The 21,344-nt window shown below is 40.7% G+C and overlaps 1 pseudogene; it reads right to left on the bottom strand.

Annotated features, from left to right (window-relative positions):
* Positions 1-1,351: 1,351 nt before the first annotated feature.
* On the bottom strand, positions 1,352-4,338 carry LOC147465577 (uncharacterized; annotated as a pseudogene).
* Positions 4,339-21,344: the final 17,006 nt, after the last annotated feature.

The following is a 21,344-nucleotide window of genomic DNA, read 5'->3' as shown; positions in this document are numbered from 1 at the left end:
ATCATGTATATATCAAGAAATAAAAACGTTTTTTTATTGCAAGCGTGTTGAGTGCAAGGCTAAAAAAGCTGGACTCCAAGGCGTCATTCGCAGAGCAGGCATGGTACGCCACTTTGCTCAAGAACACAACATAGGGGTGTCAATTCCTTATATTCGCTATGTAGGGAAGTGGTCTAGAAGAGAGAACGATTTGCATGTGCAACAAGATCAAAATTCTCTTCACATGTATGATTCAAGTCTTCCTATTCACTCTAAATTTGGCCGGTTCTTTGTGGCGGAATATGTAGAGTGTGCAAAGGATAAGCAACTTGAAGGTCCTATAAGGCTTGGAGGTAAACCCCCTTTCTTTCTATGACATTGTGACTGTCTTTAAAAGCTTCTCTTTTAAATTTATACTATATATATAAAGGCTTGTTTATGGTTCTTTTTGTATGGTGATAGTGGACTTGGTGACTCCTCCTTCCCCAAAAGGTGTATGTGTTGAGGATGACCTAGTTAAACCTCTTCCCATGGACACAATGGACAAATTTGGTAAGGAGGACCACGACCAAGTCGCAAGTGATGAGGTCTTAGGCAATCAAGTAGCAGGTGAAACCACAGTACGTGACAACTGCAAGAGGAAATGCAAAATGCTTCAAAATATCAACAACACACTGCTTCGTAGGAGATCTACTAGACTCAAAGACATTTATTGCAATGTAACTTAAAGTTTCTCTTCTATGTCCACCAACCTTGCTATTCTTCTTTTGAATTCAAAGCCATTGTAACTCTCCTATTTTATTTATGGTTCCTAAATTAAATTGCAAAAGGAGTTCAAGTATGGTTCGCTTACTCTTTTGATTAGCAAATTGTGTGTGTCTGTGTGTGTTTTGGGTGGATGGAGAGAGAGAGAGAGAGAGAGAGAGAGAGAGAGAGAGAGAGAGAGAGAAGGTATGTGCCCAAAGTAAATCTAATGACTTGAGTAACACATTCCTCTCACATGGAATTTATAAATGGAGTTAAGCTTCGTACCAAAGATATTGGCATAAAGTATAAATGGAATGAGTGGCTATAGTGCCATTGACTACCTTTCTGTAACTGTTGCTTACATCCAATTTTATTTTTTTATGAATTCAATAGACATATACATCTTGCAAGTAGTGGAGATCACAACCCCCTGCAAAATGATCTGTGTGTGTGTGTGGGGTGCGGGGGGGGGGGGGGGGATGGTTACGAAGGTGAGTTTACATACACAAAATGTAGGAGAGAAAGGGAACAATGAATTAATTGCAAAACTTGAACAAAAGATGCTAGGACAGTCTAGAAACAAATAAGTTAGGAGATTGCCACAAGACAAGACCTCAAGATGACTCTACATTTTTGGTGAGCTTCTTGGCTTTTGCATCCAAATTTGATTGCATAGAGACTTTGTGTTGCTTTTTTTTGGCTTCATGAAGGATTGGACAGTGGGCTCTTGGTGCTTCTTTCCATAATTCCTCTCAAAAAATGGTTGTGGACGCTTGAGTGTGTTTCCAAAACCATCCTCCATAGTGATGAAGCCCACATTAACTTCATCGTCCATCTTTTTGTGTGCCTTCACCAGGTACACATGACTTAAGGTCTTCTTGAGTCCTTCACATGCCTCCTTTATGAGCACCTTGCCCTCTCCCACTAGGTCAATCAACTCCTCAAAAATGATTTGAAGTGGTTGAATGCTTGGGGCATGTGTTGACAATTCCACCATACTAGGCTCCCCTTCCAGAACATTGCAATCCATGGCAGGACTTGATGCCTCATGAACACTTTTTGTCCTTGTAAGTATGGCCATGTTTTGTCTCGGCCTTGAAGACATGTTTGAACCGCTATACATGAGCAAGCATTGTGCTATTAATGATGAATGGGAATTTCCTTTCATAAGCATTACCTTGATTTGGTGCTTGAAAAATTTTCCTTTTTCAACCCACCCACAAGTACATCATGCCCAATCACAATCGGCATTGTACACCATGTGGAAATGCATTTGTGTTGAAATACTTTGCACCAATGCAACACCTGAAGAAGAATCAATATGCTTGACATATCCATCGAGAATGCTTGTTGGTAGGAGTTCTTAATGAAATTCTCTATTGCATTGTTGCAATTGAAGACATTTTCTTTCACTTGTTGCATGAACCAATAAAAGGGTAGGCACAATGTAGTTAGCTTATGTAGAAGCCAATCAACTCTACATGCCAATAATCTCTTTGATGAGCCAAAAAACTTTCACTTGAGATGGCCATGGTATGCCGTTGAATAGCACCGTTTGTGTCTTTCCCTGCATGTGGGGAATTGCGTGTTGCACGTACCCACATGCCTATGTGCAAAATCATGAATCTTATGAGAGGGATACCATGACAGTACACAAAAAACAAATGAGAGGTAGTTTATTGTATACCTATCTTTGACTCCCAATATGTTTTGAAGTACAAGGTGAACTCCTCCTCTTCCTTTTACATTGAGTAGAAGGACTCCAACAAAAGCTTTGCATCACCCTTTGTGGAATCCTCTGATAAGGTAGGCTGACCATACATATTCATAATCAATCCCAATGCACGGAACATATCTGCCCTTGTTGGCCAATCCTTCACCTTCTTGATGAGATGCTTTAGCCAACACCTCTTGACGTGCCATAAACATAACAAAATAGGTACATGGAATACAATCTTGGAAAAAGCATGTGCATACGTGAGACTTATAATGCAATTGTGGTCATTTACATTGATTGTGAAATAAAAGGTGGACATACTGTAAAGCACCAATTTTTGTTTCAGCATTGTCAACCATGAAAGCTCCAGGCTCCCAAGACTTAAAGTGATCTAACATATGGTTTTAAAGCTTGTGAGCCATATACATGTCGTTTCAAATGTGCCCGAAGAATCAAGATCCATGCAATGGGAACGCCATTGTGATGACTATCAAAGACTAGTATAGTGTAGAGATAGAACTACAACACATGCAAGAGTGCTTGTCAGTAGGATGCAACAAAATACATAGAGAACTTGATTGAGCATAATATGAAAATGCCAATACAGCCACTACTTCTACTTATTTGTTCTGAAGGTTGCATCCATTGCTAGAACATTTCCATTTCCATACTTGTAACAAATATCTCTTTGCCATGGAGTTTGGATTCCTAGCATAAACTCCACATTGTGCATTGGATCTTGTGATAGATATATGAATATGTTGAGCGTATTTACATTGCACCAACGCGGCACACTTTTGGCATCATTATCATGCATTTGATATTGCTCAACGGAGGGCTTGCTACCTATATTCATGATATCACATATACACAAGAAGTCATCCCTCACCAATGTGTAATTAGGATCCTTTTCCTTTTGGGTGTGCAGTGCTTGTATATGCTTCTCCATGACTTGTTGGGGAAAAAAGCCACGATAAAGCATACTTGACACCCATATTTTTTTGTGCAATGAAATCCAAGGGGAGAACTTCAAAGATGCATCTGGATGAGAAGAACCATGACATACCTCATCCGCCTTATTCGTGTGATAGGATGGATGTAAGATATCACACCTACATCTAGCTCCTTAGCAAATCGCTTAACACGGAAATGGCACTGGCAACCTTTGAAGACTAAGCCTTTAGTGAGCAGGGCATGCCTCTTCCTTGTAGTAATGGGCACTGAGCTTGATGTCAAATCCCCAATGCTGTCTTCTCCTTCAACATCACTTGGATGGTGTGGTGTTGTCTCTAATGAGTCTTTTGGGCCATATTCACACCGGAACCTAAATCACACATTAAAAAATTCATTAAATTTGCACACCAAAACCGCAACCAAATTGGGACTAAAAAAATAGAAAAGTAAATTATGGTCACACTTTTCTCTCTATCCAAGTGTCGCATGTGATGAGCTTGAGTTGTGAAAGCGTACGCCAATGGTGTGTGTATGTCTTGAAGGTCGTTGGATAATCGGTGGATTTGGCCTCCCCAACAATGAAAGCGCTCACACATGACCATAGAATTGGTGGTTCATGGCCAATCTTGTATCTAGATTGATCATTATGTATGTGCACACTACAAGAGGTTATGTGCACTTGTGACGCTTTTAGAGAAAAAAATACATTGGGTTTTTTTACTCCCCAGCGTCGCTACCACCGTCGCTAAAAGCATCGTTACGGAAACATCGCTATAGGCATTGCTATATGTGTCGCTAAATAGCAACGCATATAGTGACACCTATAGAAACGATTGTAGTCCTTCTGTAGCGACGCTCATAGCGACGTTGCAAAACCTTATATTGAGACGCTTATAGAGCGACACCCGATAGTAAAAGTTTTTGGGTGACCCATCAACCATATTAAATGTTTCCAGAATAAAATATACCTAAATGAATCCAAGATAAGTACAGATTCATCTTTGAAAGGAAGTGCAAGGTATAGACCCAAAGTAGTCACCCACAAGACAATAAAACCTTATATTGAGACGCTTATAGAGCGACACCCGATAGTAAAAGTTTTTGGGTGACCCATCAACCATATTAAATGTTTCCAGAATAAAATATACCTAAATGAATCCAAGATAAGTACAGATTCATCTTTGAAAGGAAGTGCAAGGTATAGACCCAAAGTAGTCACCCACAAGACAATATAACCATTAACTCCATCATGCATAGTATTGTTTGCACAATAAAGATACAAAATGGCAAACGTAATTGGACTAAAGTGAATTGATGAAAGTAAATCAATGACAAAATTATACACATCATAGGCAAAATCACTTGATTGTTAAGCTTTGCAAATGTAATAGTTATAACACAGTTGTGATTGATTTGAGAAAATACATGGTTTTTCAATAGTTACAAAAAGACGTACACATGTCATCTCATATACATGCTATGACAAAAGAACACTAGTGCTATCTGGCTATGGTTACAATTGACGTCGTCTAATCAAACGTCTCATCACATCCAAGCAGCATATCTGTCGGATTCCTGCTAAAAAAAGCAATAAGGACTTTCTATAAGTATAAACATATAATTACAAAACAATATATTTTCTTAGCTTATCATTAAAATACAGCAAATGTAAAAGAGTAAAGTGAACTAGTAACCATGCCGTCGTGAGAACTGAGAGTGTCCATCAGGGTGTTTAAGCCCTTTTTGCCTACGTACTTGCGCTCGTACGGGGTGGGGTCACGTCCTGTCATCGACCACTGTTTAAAACAGAGTTCTACCAAACATTGAGCAAACTTATCCGAGCAAGCTCAAAATCGAGCAAAGTTATGAAGTGAGTTTTTCACGTATACATATACTTCTTTTCTAAAAAGAGATATCATAGAGAGAGAGATGGAGCTTTCTCTAAATCCAAACAATAAATGTCAGCACCATTGCTCCCCAATCATGATTATACCAATCTAGTCGTCCTTATACATGTCACCATTGCTAGCAAAAGTTTGTTTTTTTGAAAACTTAAATATAGATCAATTGAACAGCTTAGTTCACAATAATGGAAGATGCGACTCCTTTCCATTTTGGATCATTGTTTGGAAAAAATTGAGCAGATGTCTAAAAGGTCATAATTTGTTTGTAGCAAATTTCAATCTCTTTTCAGCTTGTGTCTACTCAAGACAAGGTGGTAAGGAAATCTTTCCAGTTGGATGAGAGAAAGGGTTGCATCACATTGACATCACATTTTTTGCAGATAATAGAGACTTACCAGACCAAGAGCTACCATGTATGTCCACTAGGAAGAGCGCTAATAAGTGAGAGAAGATGCTTATCTCTCTCTCTCTCTCTCTCTCTCTCTCTCTCTCTCTCTCTCTCTCTCTCTAAAAAAGAGAAACAATATCACTATCACCGACTATTTTCATCATATACAAAATATCTTTACAACAAAATGTTGAGCTTGAAAAATCTCCAAGTTAAGGCCTTTTCACTTTCAGGGACCAAAGCTGACTAGATCTACTTTGATATTTGACTTATCTTTCTTCTCTTTCACTTTAACTTGCTCATTCTCCCACTTGAGTTTTAGTCCTCATGAAAACCAAGCAAACATGTGAGCACGACCAAACTACCTTGCAGGATCTTCTCTCTCTCTCTCTCTCTCTCTCTCTCTCTCTCTCTCTCTCTCTCTCTCTCTCTCTCTCTCACACACACACACACACACACACACACACACACACACACACACACACACACACACACACAACTCTCTAAAAAAGTCTACGTCTCTTTCAATTTTTTGATTTCAAGTCTGCTAAAATATAGTGCTAAGAGCTCATTGAAAACTTAAAACAACCAATTGAAGGGAGGGAAAGAAGGATAAAATCGGGTTTGAAAATTCAAGAAAATAGAATTTAATGGTAAAAAATACCATTATTTTGAGAGATTTCCTCTATGGCTGTTTGTGAAATTTATCACTGTCTGAAGCATGTGAATCGGTGCGCTCTCTCTCTCTCTCTCTCTCTCTCTCTCTCTCTCTCTCTCTCTCTCTCTCTCTCTCTCTCTCTCTCTCTCGCTCTCTCTCTCTCTCTCTCTCTCTCTCTCTCTCTCTCTCTCTCTCTCTCTCTCTCTCTCTCTCTCTCTCTCTCTCTCTCTCTCTCTCCCCCCTCTTTTTGACACGCTGAGCATACACTTGTTAGAAGTATAACAAGCTCACATTTGTCCAAAAATGATTCGTGAGAAAAACCCAACAGTAGTACCACAAAGTATAACTTACTTTAGCAGCGCTACATTCCAGAGAGGCACCTACCTAAGATTAATTAAGCTAATTCTTTGGAATCTCAACATCCCCATCGTCAATCTCTATTTGCAAATCCTTTGGATCCTTGCCATTCACAGAGTAACCCACAAAAACGCAGTACCGATAATTTTCTTTATTGTGCCAACAAGCTTTTTTGCCATTGAACGGGGACGCATCACAAGGGAAATTTCGATCACATTACCGATAGAAATGTTTCCATTGTGCTTGATGTTCTTAAATGTATAAGGAGAAGGAAGAGCAATCTGCAGGTCAAAAACCAGCTAAGAGCTCATGGGACACACTAGCATGGAGCAAAACCCTATCGCCAATGCTAGGACTGAGGGGCAAGCAGAAGAAGAAGAAAAAGTCAATCGAGAGCTGCCACAGCTTGCATGGTCATATTATAGGAGGAATTCTGACAATGCAATTATGAGAGTGGTAGCCAACAATCATGAGGAGCACCTGTAGTATAACAATGTCATAAATGCAAATGATGGCATCTCTATTGTTTCCTGTTAGTCGACTTCATCATTGTGGTATTGATTATGCATTAAATAGGCAGGAATCTGAGTGTCAGAGCTCGAAGGGAGATAATTGTTGCACGAAACTCAGAGGAAATTAACAAGGCCATTAGCACTAATCATGAGTAGCTCCAACTGTCTTTAGAGGCCATGTTCACACGAGAGCACAGGCGCCCACCACAACAGTACTCGTTCTTGAGCAACGATTATAGCGCGTTTAGCTACTATCTCAGTCTCACGAGGAGCAGCATCTGCAACAATACATTCATCTTCTTCCTATCGAACTCGGGATCTTTGAGGGCTTTGATCACAAGGGCAACGATGCTAATTGCTCCCCTACTTCTAGTCGTGCTCCAGTTCAATGTCACCCTTGAGGGAGCCACCCGTAAACTCCGGTAGACGTGAAGCTAAGTGATGCATGTTTTGCACCCACGATGAAGATGCAATGCTGATAAAGAAAGGGTAGCAAGAATATGAGGAGGTGTTTTTTGTTCGTTTAATAGGAGGGGAGCTGGTTGGAACTGCCTCTTCATTGGCACCCAAGATCGGGCCTCTCGATGGTAGGAGAGGACATCGCCAAAGAGACTGCCAAGGGCTAGAAGGGCATGCGCGTTATCATCAAGCTCAGAGATTCCTCCCAAATTGGATCCCTCGCAAATAGTGGAAGGGATGACATCGACCTTGGATTGGTGATTCTGGACAATCGTGGGTACACAGTCTTCTGCTCAAGACTAGATGCACGAACCATACAAGTAGACCACTCCATCTGCTCAGATAATATAGCACTTCTAACTTGAGAGAAGTGTTATGCCCCATGATGCATCCGATCCAAGGCATGTACTCATCCCTTGGCATGCATTTCAAACAAGTTGCTTCTTACATTTACCATAGTAGCTGATGCTGCAAAGTTCTAGCACATGTATTCGGCATCCTTTGGAACTTGATTTACTAGCCAAACCAACTGGTTGAAGCCAAACAAGTAGTTCCTCTCTCTCTCTCTCTCTCTCTCTCTCTCTCTCTCTCTCTCTCTCTCTCTCTCTCTCTCTCCATAGGAAAAGAGTGCGCAACACACCTTGCATGTTTGCTGCTTCGACCTGCAGGCTTGTGAGATGTGGGTGAACATCGAAGATACTTAACATGACATTAATATAGCCATTTGCATGAACCATACAATTAGACCACTTCATTTGCTCAGACAATTTAGCACTTCAAACTTGAGAAAAGTGTTACACCCCATGATGCATACTCGTCCCCCCATTGGCATGCATCTCAAACACCCTGCGTTGCCCTCACTCACTTGATGATATTTCTGCTGCTTCTGCTTTTGCTCATGCAATTACCTTGCATTGCCCTCACTCACTCGACGATCTCTCTCTCTCTCTCTCTCTCTCTCTCTCTCTCTCTCTCTCTCTCTCTCTTAAGAGAGAGAGATAGATAGATTTTATTATCGTCCTCGGAGGTCAAATATGACCTATGGGACCAAAGTTACATATGATGTAGTATGTGTATGGCTGATGAGTGACTCTCGATGCTCCAAAATTGTAGTGATGAGAGTCGCAATGGAGAGCCCACACTTTGGCTGGGAGAGGAAAGTGTGTAGGTCTAAGTTATGGCTGAAAATGTGAGAGAAGCAAGTTCGGATGTGATCAAAAGCTGAGCACGCTAGTAGTGTGTGGTACTCAGACTCTCGAACTTGCAGTGAGCATAATGTGCACAATCGATTTGACTCTTCTCCATTGCCCCAACGCCCTATCTCGCATCGAAGGAAATGGGAGCTAAGCCGAATTGCTGCGATAGTGCGTATCGCGGACAAGGGAATAGGCTCAAGCATGTAAGTGTGAGTACGGTTTCCTCTCTCAGCGAAGAACATGGTTTTGTAGTTGGGGGCAATATAGGTGGTGTAATGTATGAAGCGTGACCCACCGGATTTCTCCCAAGCCGTAATACATTGGCGTTGTAGAACAGCTTCATTCACTTGAGAGTCAATTGAAGCATCATGTAGCAAGTGTAATGCATCCCATCTCCCAAACCACTTCTTTATGCCTTGCATCCATCCCGTGCTCAAGATCTTGCTTTTATGCGTCTTTTAAACTTTTTTGCTTGCTTCCCATGCAATTGTAGGAAGTCGATGTGAGGGGTTTTGACGCATCTTTATCATGTACTCCACAACCCTTTTCATGCCCATAACCTCAATTGGAAGAGATCCCGACACAAGAAGTAGGAGCATATATGGTGTTTGTGTCTTAACTTGGAGAAAGTTTGTAAGAAAACACTTTTGGACATTCTCAAACTCTTTCCAAGTAGACTTTGAGATGCTCCCGCCCCACACTTCAACTCCATAAAGAAGAACCGGTGTCACCAATGCATAAAAAGTATACTTCTTGAGAACCCAACACTTGATGTTTCCCGCATTACACATGTTCTCAAATGCATAATATGCTCTCTTTCCCGCTTCCAAACGACGCATAGCACATTCATGCCACTTGTGATTGGATGGAACCTCAAGGCCAAGGTACTTAAAGCTCTCAACAACTTCAAGTGTCTCGTTGTTGTACACAATGCATGGCTTCTCCTTATGGTTGGTTTTCACAAGCATAACCTTTGTTTTGGATTCATTTACAATCAGCCCACTATGCAAGCAAAAGTTCTCAAGGACAACCATAAGCTTTTGTGCATCTTCTAAAGTGTGTGCTAGAAGCACTACATCATCCGCATACAACAAAAGCATGATTACCGCATTGCAAATAGTGACCTCTTCAATGCCTTCTTCTTGCATAAAGTCAAGTACCATTTGTTCCAATTGATCGATGCATAGACCAAAGAGAGTTAGTGACAATGGACATCATTGTTTAACCCCAATAGTGCTTACAAAAATTTCTGAAATTTCTCTTCCCATGCGCAATTGACAAATCACCTTCTCATAAACTCGAGAAACCGCAAGCATAAACTCACTTGGCACTTGGAGTTCTTCCATCCTTCTCCAAAAATTGTTACGTGGAATCATATCAAAGGCTTTCTTAAAGTCCACAAAACAACAATACAATCGCTTGCCTTTCAACCGACTTTCCTCCATGAGAACACGAAGAGTGACAAGATGATCAATGGTGCTATGGCATCGACCAAAACCCGCTTGTCCCTTTGCACGCTTGTCATTCTCTTCAGCCCAATCACTCAATTTCATCTCCATTATGCACCCAAACAACTTTGCCATAAGAGACCCAATCATTATAGTCCGGTAGTTGCTTACATTCTTTACATCCCCTCCTTTATGCAAAGGCTTAACCCAATTAGTACTCCAATCATAAGGCATACCATGTTGAAGTGCAAGGTTGAACATATCACACATCCACTCATGGGTAAAATCTCCCGTCCATTTGATCATCTCCGGCTTGATACCTTGAAAATCTCCTGCTTTGCGAGTGGCCAACTTTTCAAGCCCACCGCATACATCCTCAATAGTAAAAAAAGACGGCATACATGGGAGTGAACCATAAAATGGCATTTTTTCAGTATTTTCTTGCTTATATAATTGCCTACAATGTGTGAACATATCCACTAGACTCAAGTTACCAAAATTCTCAACCCGCTTGCCTCTCAAGTTTCTCCAAAATCTTCCACATGCATGTGCCTTTTCTTGGACTTGAAATTCTTGTTGCTTTACTTCCCATCTTCTTCTCTTCTTTTGAATCAATGCCTTGTATGTATGCAAATGACTTTGATAGTTGTCTTTGTCCATAGTTGCATCAAGCTTTATCAAGGACTTTCGAGCATCTTGACATTCTTTATCAAACCACCTTTTGCGAGATCTATCTTTGTTGATACCATGGAGATGCTTTATGGAAAAGCATTCTTCCACACAAGAACAAATAGCTTTCTTGACAGCTTTCCATTTAGTTTCCAATGGTGCATCACATTGAAGCTTTGTCATCCATAATTTTTGCTCAACCATTTCAATGTACATTGGTGTCCGTTTGAAATCCATACATAGTGATAACTTCTCTTTCCTTTGGCTGAGATTATCATGCTTAGTTGCTTCTCCACATGAAAGGTCAATACATAAGGTGCGATGGTCGGATTCCGGGGTCCATTGACCAAACATAAAACTCTTTATGCGATACATGATGGCTTCAGAGAGTAGCATATAGTCAATCACACTATCCCCATTATGTCTCCTACATGTAAATCCATTGGTTCCACTCCACAAAGATACACCATTGGCAATGAGCATACCCGTGCTATTACACATGTGTAAAAGTAACTTTCCATAGTGATCCGGCTCTTTCTCATCCATTGAAGTACGACCATACAAGTGAACTTCCTCCAACTCCCTTGAAATGTATGGCATATCAAATTGTTGAGTATCATGTTGCAATGTTTTTGTGCGAGCATTCATATCCCCAAATACAATAACATCACCTTCACCTTTGAAATAAGCAATGTCCTCTTCCAAATCAGAAAATGGTTGATCTCTATCCATGTAAGCATAAAAGGGAGAATCATGATGAGGAATGTAGCAACCGGCTACAAAAATGGGTGCTCTTTTTGGTGTCATAATTTTCAGCCATACATAACGTTTGTACTTGTCATCTTTCACAATTGATACAAAATCTTCCAATCCTTTCTTAACCATACATGCTAACCCTCCTTGTCCTCTTCGTTGCTTGAGATTCTTTGACCACATCAATGAATGTACATTGTAATCCTCCAAGCCGTTAATCCTTTGTGTATCATGCTCCCAAGTTTCAACAAGAAGTACAACATCGGCTTTGCTTGTTAGTTCATCAATGCCAACCCCCGCATTCCATGGGTATCAATTACAATTCCAAAAGCATATTTTCAATTGTAACTCGGTCTCATAGGTCACGCATCCCTATTTGCTTGAGAGACTTGCCTCCTCCTTGGGCACATTTTCTTCATGAGAGATCTCCTTGTTTTTATTATTCTTTTCCTCATATGCCTTGCGACGCATATTTTGTTGCTTAATTTAACACTAGGTTGGTAATGGGACACTTTTATGTCCTGGGACACTTTTATGTCCTATTAAGTGACCATTTTCCTTGAATTATGTCAAGAGTTTCAAAATGGATTTTGAGGTGCTATCTATCTAGAAAGTTGTCTCATGAGCTGAAAAAAACTCAACATTTTTTTGGAATATCAATTCCATCTTTAACATTGTCCTTGCACAACATTTCACAACCTAAACTGTGTGAAAAAACGGGTCACGTTTTTCGCTTTTTTCAACTTTTTGCAACTATATCACTCTAGAATTCATGTTTGTGAGGTCTATAATGCTAGAGAACTATCTTTAGTAATCCTCAACATGTCCTGATGCTTCTAGGGAGAAATAAATATTAAAGTTGTAAGTTATGACCAAATTACAAAAATTGTCAAATCCTATTTTTTAGCCAATTTTAGCTCTTCTATGATTTTTTTGGTGGATTTCATGATATCCAAATGCTTTTTTGATTTTCTATGTTGCATATTGTAACATAAAGCTAATATTTTTGAGTTTTGGGGCACCTAATACCCTATTTTGCATGGTACACAACGATGGTTGATTTTTTCAATTATAGAAGAAAACGAAACATTCTAATATATCAAGTACAACTTTTTCAATATTGTTAGTTTCTTGTGACAACTACATGCATTTTGTAGGTAGTAATCATATCTAGTCATAAGGAGAAAATTTGGATAGATATTAAATAGTTTCTATGGGATTCTACAACTCATAATGTTGAACCCGATTTTTTCATGTTTGCTGTATTTAACACTTCATCTTTGTCTCCAAGATTCCCCTTGGTAAGAGATGTATTATTCTTTTGACATGTTTCATGGATGCATATGAACATAAAGGACAATAGGGAACTAAGAAAACATGCATATATTATTTGTATTCAGCGTGGCTATAGAAACTTTGATGATAGGTTTGCAGAATGGTAAAAATTCAACTTTTTTGTACCTAGTTATTTTGGCAAAACAAAAAATAGTGAGTGAGAATCAATCATATATTCTGATCACCAACCCATTGAAGTTAAGTAGGGAATTTATCTCAAGTCCTACAAAAATCCCTAATCTTATTTTTATGCAACAAAACGTAAGAAATGACTGTTTTGATGAAAATGCAGTGATCCATCAACTTTGGAGGCTTGGTGTGACCAAAAGATGAGAAATTTTACAAGTTTCTTATTTTTTCCATGTGTAGTAGGCCTTGAACTATAACCTCATGAAAGGATTTTACAAAATGAGTGGATCTACTATGGTTTTGGAGGTTTTTTTCAAAACCGTGAAAGGACACTTTTATGTCCTGTTAGGTTACCAACCTAGTGTTAATAGTGCGATCTTCACATACAAAACATTTTGTATCCCTCAAATAGATCCAACTATTATCAAGGATAATCTTTCGCTTGGTCTCATCCGGCATGGTGCATACAATTGGCCGTTCTCCTGAGTGAGGAGCTCCTTGCTTCCCCACTCTATGTGCTCCATAGACCATAACTTCGGACATGCCAAAGTGGGTTTTGAATAAATCTTCAATAACAATGGCAAGAGAAGGAGGTGTCTCTAACTTCTCTTTGGGAATTCCACGAATAACAATGTTCTTGGAACGTCGCTCCCATTCCTTCAACTCCTCCACATCCACATTCTCAACATTCTTTGTTTGAACCATAGCTTGCATGAGTGAGGAATTAGAAACCACATTGCTACCACATACATCAGTCCAAGACTTGTTTGTGCATACATTTTTCATGTCGCATACATCCCGGCTCATAGTGTCCAATTTCTCCTCTTTCAATACATGGTCATGCTCTACTTTGCTCATCCGCTCCTTCAAAGCATTCAAGTCCACAAGAGAGCGTTTACATTCCTTGACTTCCTCTTCAAGTTGCATCAAACGTGTTGTTTGCATCTCAAGTGTCCTCTTGAGATTCTCATTCTCAACCACAAGTACCCTTAGTGTGCCATTCTCCATTGCAAGTGCTCATAAGTCTTCGCCTTGTTTGTTTACGGTCTCTTGCAATGATACCAAGTACGCCATGATCATGGTTTCCGATGTCGTTGGTTGGGTGGTTGTGTTGCTATCTCCACACTTAAGAGATTTTGGATCATTTTCCACAATGGTTGTGGACCTTGTTGAAGAAGAAGAACCCTTGCGAGTGCCGGAAGACATTGTATGTAAAATAGGAGATGAGAATCAATTTTGTTGAACCTGTTCACTTCGGAAATTCTACTACAGAAACGCCTATCATAACTCTGAAAATTTCTGTCTTTACATCAATGCGTAGAGGACTTTGTGCTCTTCGATTGAGGCTATAGATCACCCAAATCAGAGTTCGGATGAAGAAGTTATGATCAAAAGAGTGGACTGCTGTCTACTAGGTCAAAAAACGGCTGCGCACATGCACGTTGCTGATCGTTCACAATTTTCAAGGAATCTCGACCGATCAGTATGACTCCGTTTGCGCTCATGCATAGGTAACAACAGTCCCACTGGACGCCACCGGTGGTCAGCTTGTGCACATGTTAAAGGATCGGCATGGAACCGGTGACAATCATGTCAACCTTGGCGGGTTATGCATCACTTGGAGTAGATGTATCAAGTACAGAAACACAGGCTATGTAAAGGATCTGCAGCACTTAGGAGGTCGCACATGTAGGTAGCACTAAAAATAGCCTTCCACCGCTTGAGCGCCGTTGCAAACGGATAGGGGAGAGGCATGTCTTTCTGATTAGTGCAACAGAATGACATTTGAAGGGCGATATGCTAACCTCCAAATTTGTGGTGGGATAGCTTAGAATCATCACCGACCGGCGAGCAGATCTAGGTGCATGTGCGCATCTTGAGAGAGAGAGAGAGAGAGAGAGAGAGAGAGAGAGAGAGAGAGAGAGAGAGAGAGAGAGAGAGAGAGAGAGAGAGAGAGAGAGAGAGAGAGAGAGAGAGAGAGAGATCTCCACGAAAAGAGAAAGCAAATTGTGGGTGATGTGTGCCCAAGGACAAGGCTGTCAAGCGGTCTCTTGTAAGAAACATTGTTGAACAAGCTGTTGTGCGAGATGTGCAAGATGCTTGCCTTTATGATGGGTACGCACTTCCTAAGCTTTACGCCAAAATGAAATACTGCTTTTTATGTGCCATTCACTCTCCCATTGTCCGTGTGAGATCCCGCATAGTAAGAAAAGTTCGAGAGCCACTACAGAGGTTTAGACGCAAGGAGGATATGCAAAACCAGAATCAGTGTACCAATGTTTGTGCTGTTAGGAGGTGAAGAGTTGTCTAATTAGTGCATAAGCTAGGAGAGGAAGAAGGCTCATGAATTTTGACTTCTATCATAGAATTCTTATAAGACGCATGCTACGAGCATTGCCACTGTGGTTGAAGCCATCAATTGGATGGATGTTGAGGGACGTTTGAGTCTTTTGGACAGGCTTGTATCTGATGTTTTGGAAATGTCTTTCTAAAGTTTTTCCAAAAAATTAAAGAAAGAGAGAGACAGAGAGAGTCTGACTTTCTTTTGAGACTCTAAGAGTGCGTGACAGAGAGAAGCCATGTGAGTGAACAAGACACGACACTAAAAATTCACTAAACTCGCCCCGCTGAGAGTGAGTGACCAGTGCTCGACAAAAACTTTTTTCCAAAAACTTGTCAAACCTACATGTTAGAAACAATTGAGGTAAACTGACTAAATTTGAAGGTTTTTATACCAATTTTACACTAATTTTTTTCAAATTTTGGAGGTTTTCTCACATTCAACTATAAAATTTAGAGGTAGATCTCAAAATTTGTAGGTGGGGTTACACTAGACCTAGGTTTCTCTGACACTAAACCTAGGTTTTTTTCGAGCATTGTGAGTGACTTATAGAGGCGGCACTGAGTCACACACACACACACACACACACACACACACACACAGAGAGAGAGAGAGAGAGAGAGAGAGAGAGAGAGAGAGAGAGAGAGAGAGAGAGAGAGAGAGAGAGAGAGAGAGAGAGAGAGAGAGAGAGAGAGAGAGAGAGAGAGAGAGAGTAATTGGCTAGATTGGTTGAGATCATGCACACCCCTTCCATGCAGAGTTCGCTGCCCAATGGCGGAGTGAGCCACTTTTGTGGAACTCTAGAAGAAGGTGGAGGTAGGAATTGCTGAACAAGGGCATCAGCGCATCAAAGTCATTTTTGACACGTGATCAGAAAGGCTGTTTTTGAGAAAAGATTCCTCGGCTGTGATCCGGCAACTGTGAAATATGAACCGCATTCTCTCTCTCTCTTTCTCTCTCTCTCTCTCTCTCTCTCTCTCTCTCTCTCTCACACACACACACACACACACACACACACACACACACACACACACACACTCTTTATCTTTCTTCTTGCCAAAAGATGGGGCCAAGGTGATTGCGAAGGCATTGCATAAGAGGTGATTTCCAAGTTGCTGCATGCAAGTGGTGATTATTGTTCATGTCGACAGTACCTTATGATCTTCATCACCTCTCCCGCCCTTGGCCACAAAGTCCTCGTGATTGGGGGCTCCTCTTTTGCAACTCACCATGAAAACTCTAAAAGAGTCAGTAGTCCATAAAAACTTTTCTTTTCAAGTATGTGATGTGAATGATATTTTCCTTTTCCTCTTCGTTTCTCAAGTGTCATGATAATACGCTGAAATATCTTTTTGCGAGCTAGCCAAAATGGAGTCATTCACCCAAAAAGAAATCTCCCCAATTTCAATAAGGTAGAATCTAGCACCAAATATTGCAAATACACATTGTTCATATTGGCTTCAACCTACCAATACGATCTACCAGTTCTACTTCTTCTATAACTTCCTTACAAGAACTTTCCATAATATTATGTATTAAGATTAAGCCCTCCTCCCCCCTCCACAACATTGCATGCGCGAACACACACACACTTTTACTTGTCCAAGCATCTACCATGGCCTGAATATTGATGACCACAAGTCCTGATTGAGAGGAGGGAGGATAACCTTGGATAATCAAGGAGTTAATATAAGGGTGGATGATTAAAGTCTCTATAAGGAATTCTCTAAACGTTTAGAGACAATGATAGATAGATTGTAATATGTAATTTGATATTAAATGTTTTTATTATGATTTAAGTTCTATGTGTCTTGTGGGGTTTTGCTCTTTTTTATGATTGCTCGGAAAGGTTTTCTTGGAGTTTGAAATTCCTCATCCTGCAGTCAACCATGGCTAGGAACATAACCATTTATGGACAACAATGTGACCACAAGATTGTTCTTATGTTTGACAATAGCATCTATGCACTTTATAACTCTTCTGTGATACAACATTATGAAATAACTAATGCATTCAATTTGCATCCATTAACTCTAATGGGAGAGCAAGTGAAGATAAAGGCTATTGAACTTGCTTGTGGTGAACAAATCTTCCTTCTCAGTCATGGCCAATGTCAATTCTAGAAGGCTCACATTGCAATTGTTGAAAGCACACAAGGCATTGGAATGAAGGACACACTAGTAATAGTCCAAAGGTCCCTCCATAGTAGTTGGTAAACTACATGCAATGCCTTCACAAAGCAGCCTACACATGGCACTCAAGCAAGCAAAGGATATCATTCAAGTTCAAGAGCTACCTATGCGATGGACATGTGGAATTTGAGTTACCATCTTTTGATCTATTTGTGCACGAAATTATGACAATTGCAACATGTGAATTTACAATGGAAAATAAGTTTGCACAAATAGAGTTTTGGAATATGCTCAGTAAGATGGTTCAGAAGCAAGGATATGACTGTGTATCAATGGGTGTGTGAACACATTAAAATAAGAGTATGAATCTTTTGTTTGAGACTATTTTAATGTGTGTGAACACGTTAAAGGAAGAGTATGGCTCTTTTGTTTGAGTCTATTTGAGATGCAACATGGTTAGTTTGCTACACTATACTCTATAGAATAGCTATCGAGATCTTGATTTAATATTTTTCATTGCTTATGCTCACTCGGTTTCTTGTCCGCTCGGAAGTACTCGCTCGAGGATTGGGATTTCTCTTTAAAACATACAAAGAATACATTATGTTAGAATTTAAAAGTACAAATAGACATAACTACCAAACCTAAATGGCAATGCAAAAACACTTACAAAATCAGCCTCAAATGATGCCCACGCTACTCCCCAAGTGGTGTGAGCTACCTGCCTCTACTCGTGCTTTGGCTGCCTCCTTTTGTTGCTTCCACTTGTCCGGATTCTCGCGTGCTGCGCGCTTTGCATTCTTCCAATCTTCTTTGGCCAACGAATCTGGTCTGTTCCACCCATGATTTATTTCTTTTTGTACTTCAGAACGCTTGTGCTTGCAGTATTCGCGCATTCGAACCTTCATCAGGTCTTCATTGAAGCGCTCATCTCAACTTGACACGGGAAACTCGTCATGCAGCATGCTAATGACTCTATCTTTTACTTCATTTGGCACTTCACTCCAGGTGTGTAGTATGTCGTGTCAAAACACCTGAGAGAAAAGACTGCGCATGCGCGCGATCACCTTCTTGCCTTCGTCATCCAAGATTATGTTGCTGCTGCTGATGTTGACCGAGTAGGGTAAGTCCTCTTGCCTGTGACGTGTGAACCTGGGTGTCTCGGAAAGGGTCTCGAGTGGTGTCTTTAGTGGTGTCTCAATGCAAGTACAGATGCCAGGTGTCTCCACTAGAGTCTGGGCCTCGAAGTGAGGAGTGTCGATAGGGGTGACTCCCGGAGGAGTAGCTGGTGGTGTGTAGCCAGGAATGGCCGATAGCCATGCAAAACCTGGCATAGATGGTGATGTGGTGGCTGGTGTGGGAGACGGGAAAAGAAGGGGAAGGTAAGGAGCCTTGTCGGACACGAGGTGGTGTCAAGGCATCAGCAGCGGCATCTCCACAACAACAGCCACCACTAGAACGACAGTGCCTAGACAAGTGTGAAGATTGTCTCGTCGACACCGAAGTCTTAGAGCGCACTGAATGCTTTGAAACATAGGGAGACACTGAAGGAGTGGAATGAAGTGATGGTGCTCTAGAGCGATGATTCTCCTCGTACCACCTCCTCTATTGGGGTGACAAGAAGAAAGAAACTCATCATCATCCATACCTGCATTAAACACATGAACATTTAATCTCACTATTGAATGGAGAAGAAAATATGGACAAGTTATGATGTATACTATAGATAATAGGGGGAGGGATTCCTAGAGAGAGAGAGAGAGAGAGAGAGAGAGAGAGAGAGAGAGAGAGAGAGAGAGTCTAGAGAGAGAGAGACCTGAGAGAGAGAGAGAGAGAGCGAGAGAGAGGACTCATAAAAAGGGGGAGGGAGTTTAAGCCAGCTTCAAATTAACCTTAGCGAGTAGCGATATTGCACTCTTCCTGCTTCTTTGTTTGAAGAGCAAGATCTATCTGCCCTTTGAGGACTCCTTCGGCTTGGAGTGGAAGCGATGACGATTAAACACAATTTAAATTTCTCAAGCATATCATATAGACAAGAATGGACAAAAAGCCACGTGAATATAATCTATATTATAAAATGGAGCAAAATTGTTCAAATACAATGTTTATGGCTTTAAGAGGTCTCTCTCTCATCCTCACATAGATCAACATAACTCCCTATGTCTATATAGAGCTCTCTGTTTAGGGAGGTGTCCTCTAATTTATTTTGTAGATCCTCTACATACAACCCATAGAGAGTAGCATCTTGATGCTCGTTTGGCACCACCTCAGAGGCTTTTGACTGAGCATCCTCTCTGATCTCCTCCACTGATGTCGTAGTGATTGTCACATGGTAGATCTCATACGTCTGTGCACTACGAGGGGCTACCTCTATGAGGTACCACCAGTTTGATGCAGACATTGTAGAATGAAATACCACCTGCCAGAGCCACATAACTTACATTAGTGCTTCCAAGCACATAACTTCTAAAATTGGATGTTAAATATTTACAAACTTACTTGTTCACAATGCTCGGGTAGTACAAAAGCGTCTCTTAGGTCGGTCCATTTTGCACGTCAAACAAGTCCACAAACAAGCAAAATTGTTCAAATACAATGTTTATGGCTTTAAGAGGTCTCTCTCTCATCCTCACATAGCTCAACATAACTCCCTATGTCTATATAGAGATCTCTGTTTAGGGAGATGTCCTCTAATTTATTTTGTAGATCCTCTACATACAACCCATAGAGAGTAGCATCTTGATGCTCGTTTGGCACCACCTCAGAGGCTTTTGACTGAGCATCCTCTCTGATCTCCTCCACTGATGCCGTAGTGATTGTCACATGGTAGCCCTCATACGTCTGTGCACTACGAGGGGCTACCTCTATGAGGTACCACCAGTTTGATGCAGACTTTGTAGAATGAAATACCACCTGCCAGAGCCACATAACTTACATGAGTACTTCCAAGCACATAACTTCTAAAATTGGATGTTAAATATTTACAAACTTACTTGTTTACAATGCTTGGGTAGTACAAAAGCGTCTCTTAGGTCGGTCCATTTTTTAGTTGAATCCACCTCAAGGAAACCAGACTCTCCTATGCACACAGTAGCGTTGCGACCCTCCATGTTTATCTTGAACCATTGCATGTCAAACAAGTCCACAAAAAATCCTCTATAATAGATCCTCAAAATCTCTTGTAGCATGCCAATCCGTTCCACCCTAAAATGTCGACCTTTACACCATGCTGTTGTGTATGACTTATACTACAACCAACAAAGATTATGAGTGGCCGTTCAAACATCTAGAAAGCTACGATTTGTACATTGCAAACTTACCTTGGTTGTGCAACCCCGAGAGTACTCCTACTCCTCCTCAGTCACTTCTTCACCACACTATTGTGCGCTTTTCAATCAGTTCTGCAACCATCTTAAGCTCATGAATGTTGGTAGACTCTCTAGACTCGCCAAATAATGCATTGATGGTCATCTTAAGCTCATGAATGTTGGTAGACTCTCTAGACTCGCCAAATAATGCATTGATGGTCATCTTCCCCGTCTCCACTTGATCCATACCCTTTGCTGCTCTTGCTTTGCATCCTCGTATTGTAAAATCCACTTTTACATCATTGGATTTTGAATCATGTAAAATCGATTAATTTTAGCCTCTAGATCTTTCGTCATC

This window comes from Adiantum capillus-veneris, chromosome 1, assembly GCF_014529385.1.
Source record: "Adiantum capillus-veneris isolate H3 chromosome 1, ASM1452938v2, whole genome shotgun sequence".
Taxonomy (NCBI): Eukaryota; Viridiplantae; Streptophyta; class Polypodiopsida; order Polypodiales; family Pteridaceae; genus Adiantum; species Adiantum capillus-veneris.
This window is presented reverse-complemented; position numbering and strand designations above follow the sequence as displayed.